Source organism: Melanaphis sacchari, unplaced genomic scaffold (genome assembly GCF_002803265.2).
Source record: "Melanaphis sacchari strain LSU unplaced genomic scaffold, SCAv2.0 Contig2_pilon_pilon, whole genome shotgun sequence".
In the NCBI taxonomy this organism is placed as follows: domain Eukaryota; kingdom Metazoa; phylum Arthropoda; class Insecta; order Hemiptera; family Aphididae; genus Melanaphis; species Melanaphis sacchari.
Window position 1 is genome coordinate 3,693,144 of NW_020271173.1, and position 10,236 is coordinate 3,703,379.

Sequence of the window (10,236 nt, forward strand, 5' to 3'; positions counted from 1 at the left end):
TAATGAGTCGCTGTAATAGATGTATTAAATTTGAGTTCAATGATATACAATTGTATACGAAAAATGATTCAGACATAAACGGTCTATCAGCTTATATTACTAAGTACAATTCATAATATATATTTATTTTTTATATATATATATAAACTACTTATAAATATATATATATATATATATATATATAAACTACTTTTAAATTATATATTATTTTTTTTTTTTTTTGCTATTAATATTACGGTAGGTTGATTTAATTTTCCGAAAACATTACGTTTTAGAATATTATTAATTATTAATTACTATGACAATATATAATTATACAATATTATGTTATTACCATTAATTTTCAAGTCTATGGTACAAATAAGTAATATCTTAAAATTAATCAACGCATTTTGAAAATATCATTGCGTAAAGTAAAATATATAACATATATAAAAATTTGAAGTCCCCATGAATAATATTTTTAAATTATAAAAAAAAAATAAAGAATATTGTTAATTAAAGTACCAAATAGATTCAATTGACTATCAATAATCACCCTCAAATTTAAAAAAAAAAAAAAAACGATGTATTTTTGTTGTCTCAAAAGAGATGATGGCAGATACAAAAATATAAATAAATATATTAATAGATAAAATCAATTCATTTATTGCTTTGCTCAAAACCTAAAATAAAATTTGCTCTTTTATAACATTTTTTTTAGTTTATATACAACAATCTTTGTCAAATAACACAACTAAAATCCCATACCTTATCGCAAAAAAGTCAACACAGAGAAGAGCCAACATAGCATATAGCTTGCAAATAATTCAAGTAAATACAGTACAATAATTGTTGTCTTAAATAATGGGAGAAGATTTGACGTAGTAGATTATTAACTAGTCTACAACCCTCATCAGTCATCCTCGTCATATGGTCTATGTAACACCGACTATAGACTATACGTCGTGTTCAGTTATGGTAGTTCTCTGATAAGTCTTTTGGCTAAAATAAATGTTAGCATAAAAAATAACAAATTAAAATAAAGATGATTTTATAATAAATCTTATTAATATTAATTATAAACATCTACACAGCATTAATACCAACTATATGGTCTTATAGGAAAATCTTATTTTTTATTATAACGATTGTTATTATTATTATTATTATTATTATTATTAGCTTATATTTTATTATACATTGCTAAATTATATTCAAAAGATAATAATGTATAAATAATAATTAAATTTTACCATACTATGTATTATTAGATATTTAATTAATCATTTTCAACAACGTAAAATTATTTTAAAACATTGTTTATTCATAAGATCATAACATGTTTATAATTTAAATTAAATTTACCTAATATTACTTACTAAATAGCTGATTAAAAATATAAAATATCAGATAAATATATTAGATATTTATCTAATAATACATATCTATATTTAACTAATATAATTTATTTTTATAGTTCATGTTCATGAATAACAAAACTTGGTTTATTAATATATTAAAACAATTAAAAGTTATTATGAAATTAAACTTTGAAATTAAGATGATATTATTATGTTATAAATAATTATAATAATTAAGCACTCGTGTAATTGTTTCTTATTTAAAGAGGTTATTCGTTTGGTTTTATGTATACATACGAGTATTAACTGTAGTTTTTAATTTATGATTACCCAAGAAAAAATAATTAATAACAAAAATATTTCTTAACTGTTTATTTTTAATCAATATATAATAATTTGAAGAATTTAGTAATAAACAAATATAAGATAAGGATATTTATTTTTTCTAACAGCCTCTATTTTTAATGCTATGGTTTTATATTTTAAAAACCACATTAATGAGCACTTAAAAATATATACTATCTATAGTGCTATACTAATATTATAGATGTATTTTCTTTTTCAAGCTTTTACTGTTTCATTTTTTTTTTTTTTTTTTTTTATATTTATTTCACACAAAGTAATAATTATTCGAACTCGTTTTAAGGCCTTATATAGAAATTTAAGTTCTATGATTATGTGGTGGGCAGTAGCCCAAGGAAATATTACTGAAAACTTTTAACACCATAATTTTCGGTTAAAGTAAAATTATTTATAATATTTTTAATATAATTATATACTATATTACTCAATGTTTTGATATTTCACTGACATTATATTCCACGTACGTATTCTATTTAAAATTGAATATTTTGTTTTGTTAGTGATGTTTTTTTTTTTTTAGATAATTTTTTTTTTTTACCTAAATTTATATCTATTGAACATAACCGACTGACTATATATATAAATCTTACTATCATTAGATTATAATTATTTTTATTAAAATTATGCAAGCGCACTATTTGTCATCTCTCACTGATTTATTTTAGCAAAACCAATCTTGAACTATAAACTTTAATATAAAAGTAAATTGATAAATTATCAAACTTAAACTAAGCAAATTATCCGTGTTTGTGCATCAGATTTTAACAATATTTCAGTTTTTATGAAATTGATGAGTATGTATGTATAATTTAATAATTTAAAAATATTTATAAATCAAAAAACGATCATATTTTATTATATTGCGCATAAGTCAGGGAGAGAAAACAATTAAAGTGACAATATTATCATCTTAATTATTTTATAAATTCCAGTACGGTAAAAATTCGTATAAAAACAATGTATAAACTTTAAAATTATCTTCATGAAAAACCTTACATGATATACAAAATATATTTTATTTATTAAGTACTGTGAATTACAATGTATGTTGAATTTATCATTTAGCTTTAAACTAATACAATACGATTTTAATACTTACATTTTTATTTAATATAGATTACATTTAAAATGAATGGGTAAATTAATTACAAAAATTTGGATTTTAATCAAGGATTATGGCAATTTGAATTAAGTAAACGATTCAAATATTTTATACTTAAAAACTATAAAATGGACACGTTTGATATAATTTGTTAAACGTAAATAAATATAAAGTTATACAAAACTTTTAAAAACATTTTATACAAGTTGTAAATAAGTTCAATATGCCTCTACATTGGAAATCTCAACGGGTCTAAAGTGCAATGAACTTCATGAAACTAACACACATCACAAGAAATTTCGAAATATTAGGGTCTAAAATGTAATTTTAAAACGATAAATCTTCTTACTGCAGTTGCCGAATAGCCAACAATGAATTTTAATTATTCTACATTTATATAAACCTGTGCCAAATATATGCTAGTGATTATTCGGTAAATTAACCGCCCCTGATAAATGTCTGAACTGTAATAGCTTGAACATTAGCTTGACTATAAAAAAATTATTATTATATTATGTTTAATATATATTTCAAAAGTCAAAAACAAACATATCCTAAATTTTTACAAGAAAAACTGTTAAACATATCGTAATGGTTATTATTATTTTATTAACATTAATCATAAATTTCTTCCGTATATATTGCATAATATACATAACAATGTACTACAAAAAAATGTACTTTTATCCTTCATTAATTTGCAATTAAATGATTCAAATTTCAGAAAGTCATGATTGTAACTAATGAGTTATTATACAATTTAAAATACATACGAATATATTTAATAGGGAATGAAACATTATTTTTACGAGCATTCATTTATAATGTGAACTGACTTCATTATTTTATAACATATTGACACTGAACTATCAAGTATTTTATATAGTATCAAATTAAAGATGACATAATTTTACAATTTCTTTATTCTCCTTTTAAGAAAATCTATTATATTTCTTATTTTATAATCATATTAATACAAGGTTTACTAAAAATAATTTTAAGTAAAATCAAAAATAGCTGATTTACGAAGTTAGTTATTTTGCTCTATTTCTTGATATGAAACTTTCTAATATCCTTCACCAGTGCTTCATCACTGGGAGACCCGAAATATTTAATATACACCTATACATAACACGATTCTATTTTATCTATAATTAAAACACAATGCGTATTCATAATCATAACCATATAAATTATACATTTATCAACTTGAAACTTACAATCTCCGTGAAAATTTAAAAAACATCTTTAATTATATTACTTCAATATCTAACAGTTATAATTTATTTATTCTAGGAACATATCAATATTTAAAACTAATGTTAATTGGACTTATTTTAAGAGTCAAGAACAAAAATAAAATGTATATTCAGTTGGCGCCAAACACGTGATTTTACCACAAGTCGGTCATACACTAATAGATAAACAAAACTGTGCTCAATTCCTACGAATGACTAATATATGAATTAAATAATTAACTATAAATGCAGTTCATGGCTCTAATTTAAACATAATTGCATATTTTTTTAAATATTTCACAAGGAATTCTATTATACAATATATATATAAACAATATTCCATATTTACTGCTTCGAAACACACGTGTTGGTAACCATAGAAGTCTGTTTTTGACTAATTTTTACATTGATGAATTGTAAATGTATTGATCTCATAAGTTTAGTTATAATATTGAAAGTATAAAAATTATAATCTTGAAATAATCTACATTGTTGGATTTGCTCTTAATATTATTTGTATAACTTCTTTTTTTTTTAATTTTAAATATTTAGACTTACTATTTATTTATTTACTCAAAAATATTATTGATAAATTTAATATGAAAAATATAATCCAATTAAAATATATTGTTGTCAAATAAAATCACAAATTACAATATACGTTTAACTTTAATGCAAATATGTTATGTTTCATTTTAATTTCCCTTTAGATGAGAAAAAAAAATTCTATTAAAAGTTAAAATAAATATTTAAATAATTTACTAAATCAAAGAGTAGAACAACATTAATTATGCAATTTCTAAAGAACAATTTATCAGGACAACGAAACAAACTTGTTTAAATAAGTTAGTTTACTCATAGTTCATTTATTTTATGATATGACAGAATAATACAAATAACTATTTAAATTTAAGACAAATCTTTCATAAAAATTTCATAAACAGGTTCACTTAACAGTCAGAACACGTCTTATATTATTATGTTAAAATTTATAAAAATATAAAAAAAATAATAAATATTTAAATTTCAACTTAATTTATAATTATATAATACAGGTGATGGATAATTTATTAATGGTACTTATTAATCTAATTTAACATTTAATTTTAACTATAAATAACATTTTATATTTTTGCTTCTTCGTCTTTTTATTTTAAAAACTATTCACTATTTATTTAAATTTCAATTTAGTTCAATACGTTTTTAATATTTAACCTTCTGAATTGTCTATGACATATATTTCTATTATTTATTTTATTTACCTTTAGTAGGTAACTCATCAATTTAAATGATTATATACTAATAAATGGTAAATGGATACATTTAAATAATATGAAATAAATATATTTAATTTTTTATGTAAATTTACATTTTTTTATTTACCATAAAAAAACATTTTCCATTATTATTGGTATTCATATTACTTAACATAATTATTTGACTTTTAAAGGTTAATTAATTGTATCTTTTTGAAAGGTAAATATTAAGAAAAACCTTTTTTTTGTAAGTAAATTATGCAATCGATTACATTTAAAATGTAAAATGTTAATAACTAATAATAATAATATACATAGTTTATTTTTATGTTAAAATATTTCACAATTATTTTCAAAAAAATATAATTCGAACGTAAAATATTTTTTTTAAATGTTGAACAATTTTTAATTACACGTTGTCAGTATTTAAAAATATTTGAAGTATTGACTTAAATTTCCAATTTAATTTAAATCCTATAAACAATTATAATCGTTTAATCGTAATTGAATTGTCTCAACATTCTTTATAAATAGTATTTATTATTCAACTTTCTCCTCTTAAATATATGGTCTATAATATAGCACCATTTTATATAGGAAAAGTATGGGAATGAAAATCAAATTACATCATAAAGGATACTAATGTAGAACTATATGTGTTAGTGTTTCAGGGATAATTGAACGAATATATCAAGTCTAATATGTGTAAGGGATTCAATGAGGAAGCGGATGTTGGAAAACGTCTTGACGTTTTTCGGAATGAGCTCGTAAAAAGAAATTGCCAGAAAACCAAAATGAATGATCTAGGCAATCAATTGGCTTTTACTAAGAACCAATAATGAATAACGGAAGTCTGGTGCCGTTATTGGACACGTGCCCGCAAAACTTGTGTAGATGATTTTGTAATTCATTGATTTTTCGGTACATAAATTAGATGTACACGGAAGAAATTCCATGTAATACCAATAAGTGATAGCTAATAACCAATCAACATTTTCCCAAATCATCAAAAATAAAAATATAAAATAGTTACAAGTACTTATGCAAATTTAACATATCCGCAAATTTTGGTGACACGTATATTAATAATTTTATGTTCTTATAATCCAGAATTTTGTTTTAAATTTCAAAATATACTACTTTAAAAGAAAATAATTAAATGTGAAACTTGAAATGTATTAGTTATGTTTTTTAAATACTTTTTAAACTAAAAGATTGTTGTAAAATATTTTATTATCTATCTCTATTAGACTGTTAAAAACCTGATCTCTATAGTTAATATATTTTTAATATTTGGTTATCTTATAAGTAGATTTAAAAGAAAATCTATTTGACGAAAATTCTTAAACACACGTGATTTGAATCACTTAGAATTAGTAAACGAATTCAATTATTAAGCAAAGTTTTCAAATTTAATATTCACAATACAAATGGAAAATTTAACCACAGCCGCTTCAGTTTTCCTTCCATATCCTAAATCGATATATTTTTAATATTTTCATCGGAATAAACTGTAATAAGTTATACAATTATGTCTAGTGCAACGAATTATCTGATAAACAAATAATTATAATAACAATCATAATCGTATATTTGCATACCACGTCTAATTTTTTATGATACACCTATTACATATTTTAACTTTTAATTATTTGAATATAGTCCATGATTTATCTTTGAAAATAGTTAAGAGCGTAGGCATAACAATTTAGCACAACATTATGATAATAAAGAAACTAATATATTTTAAGCTAATGGTTCTAACGGATGTAGGTCAACGGTCAGTAAAACGTCGGGATGTTGCTCTAACACCCTTTCTTTTCGACAAACGGTTTACACCAGAACGTACTTTAGTCTTCTTTAGGTCGTCGTTATCTCACTAAAAAAAACCTGGAACCTCATTTGTCCTTCTGTGTATACTACAAAATGTTACACACCATAATGTTTAAAGATAAAGAGCGGTATTATTAAAGATACACAGTAAACTACGCTGCTTGGCAGACATGATTAAGTTTTAGCAGTCGAAAATAAACTACGAGATACTGATGTGCGTAACCGTTTATTTTCATAAAAACATTAAAATAATTTAAAAAAACCATAAGAAAAAATTATTTCATTTAATTCAATAGCTAAATACCTAAAATATTAAACATTAAAAGCTAAAAAAAAAAGTTTATTTATCAATAATTCATATATTTTATGTTTGGTTATATTAATTTAGTAAATAAAAAATGTCTCATTAACAAATCATACTGTTTTGATTAATATTTGAATAATTTATTTAAATTTAAAACATAATTTGTTTTTTTTTAATTAGTATATAAGTATGTATAAAATAGAATTCTTTTTTTTTTTTTTAATTAACATCTAAAACCTAAATGTCAATAGATAATAACAACAATTATTTTTCTTAATTAAACTAAATAAAATCTTAATTCGTGTTTCAGACTAAATATGAATCTATTGCTACAAAATTAGCCTACAGTATATAAGTATAGTTATCTATTATTAACTGATCGAGTATAATCTCTGTTCTAACTAATATTAATACATTTTACGTATGTCAATTTTTTCCTGTTATACTCTGTATAATATATTTAAATATGTATATATTATATTCAAATTTCGCTTTTGAAATTAAAATAATTATTTAGCCAATATTTCAAAATTTTGAATGTAAAAATAAGTAATTACATCTATTTAACTGTAAATAAATATATTGTGTGATTATGTTCGGCATGTTATAAGAAATATGAAATGAATAAAAATACATAAAATGCTTACGATTTATTAAGATCAATTAGGTAACTACTGCGTTAAATAAAATATATATGATTATATATATCTTATAATTATAAAATATAACATATCAATAAAGTTTAATCATTCGTAGAATTAACTTTTGTTTCACAGTGTTAGTAATTAAATACTACTTTCATAGTGAATTATAACACATTATTATTAAAATAATGGTGTAAAATGTTTACTTATAATATAAATATTGAAGCAAAAATAAAAGGAATACAGAAATGTATTAGTCATTCAATTTATAACGAATTTCAAATCATTGCACCAGAAAAAGTTATCTGACCTTGATTTACTAAGATACATAGACATTTTTTAAGATAGTCAATGATCGTAAAAAAAATATGATGAAAAAATTGTTTAACTTACTCTACTATACGTATAAGCATAAAATATGATTGTTTATAGCAGATAAATATTTTCTTTACCAATGATGATTATAATTAAATTTTAAAAAAGTAATTTAACTTTTAGTGAATACCCAGAAATTAGGTATTGTTTAGAAAAGAAATTTAAAATTTAATCACATCTTCAACTGGAGTTTTAGTGATATTCAATTATAATTACTATTATTATTATTATTATTATAAAAAAATAATATAACCATACAAAATACAATTAAAAATTCGATTAAAAAGCTATATTAAAATTTTATAAAAAGATATTAATGCTTATTAAGCACTTATATAGTATTTACTTAATAAAAATAATTCGAAACATGTACCTAATTATACTATTATTATTCCAGTATATTTATCTAAACATTTGAATTTACACCGCTAATAAGTTAAACACTACAAAAACAAACCTAATGTTTATAATAGTATAACTATGATTACGTCTTTACGTAATTAGTGGGGTAATTTAAGAGTTAGTTATATAAGTACCTACTATACTTTATCATATTAATAGACGATACTATATCTAAGCTTACGTCTAAGACCAAGACGTCATTCGTCATTAACTGTCAACATTTTTGTAAATACGTACGTGAAGAATATGTTTCTTTTTAAATCAAATTATTTTTTTATTTTTTTTTTTTTCATAATTTACTGCCATGCATACAATTGTAATTATTTTGATGACCGTCAATAAATGATCATAAATTGTCTGAAATATAACTACGGCTTACCCATAACTGGTACTTGAATACATTTCTGATGTTATTTTAAAATTCACGGTCAAATCTGATGATATTACCATTAGTTATAAATAGTTGTACTAATAATTTTAATAATAACAACAAACGCACGTGAATCGTAAAAGTAAGTTATGACCGCTATTCGCAGGGATTGTCTACGGGTTACCAGCGTCGCGCTGCACACCCAAACGCATTTTGAACGATACTGAACGCCATACGGCCACAACGCGGAAACGACGAGGCGTGCTTCTTGGGAAAGAAAACGGCCGCTTTCAGCGCTCACACGGTTTGAGCGTATGTGGCTGAGGCTGTTACGTAATAAATGAGAGCACATGTGAACCAGCCTATGTTATCCACCCCTAATCTAACATATATTTCCATATCTGATTTGATCGGAATTATTATTGAATCTCTGCCCCATCCCTTCCGTTTGACAACTGTAATAAATTACTCGCCAATACGGCCACGCGTACTATACATACACCATATCCAGACACATCCGTCCACTGGTGTAATTAGACCCAGATATATGCAAGTGCAATGGACGCACTTGCATAATTTTACGTACCCAAAATGTATATTTTACATAATTTAAATATTTATTTATACAAAAAACTTGAAAAAATCATAATTTATGAAAATATTTTAGTTTTATTTTTCTTAAATATTTTGATATATTTTTTTTTCTCGTAAACTAACTAATAGAAAATAATGATTATTTTATACTCTGAATTTAAAACAAACTTTTTATCTGTGCCGAAAAAACAATTATTGCTGCAGTACAATTTATAATATTTTCAAAACATAAGATGAACGGTGCAAACATTTAATGTATTATACGGTACTGTCAAATGCATTTAGACTTATTTAACAAATATTTCTTTACATTAGTTTAAGTAAATGGGCAATTTGATGGAATTCTGATAAATAATAGGTGCACTAAAACGTATATTACGTATAAACTTATACCCAAACTAACTTATGCACT

General features: G+C 22.6%; 1 protein-coding gene across 1 annotated transcript in view; it reads right to left on the reverse strand.

Annotated features, from left to right (window-relative positions):
- The window catches only part of LOC112596013, a 72,480-nt gene extending 63,051 nt beyond the window's left edge, over window positions 1-9,429 (reverse strand). The window contains 1 exon segment of the mRNA XM_025341451.1: window positions 9,240-9,429. The gene's annotated coding sequence lies outside the window, so the exon portion shown is untranslated.
- Between the last annotated feature and the right edge of the window lie 807 nt (window positions 9,430-10,236).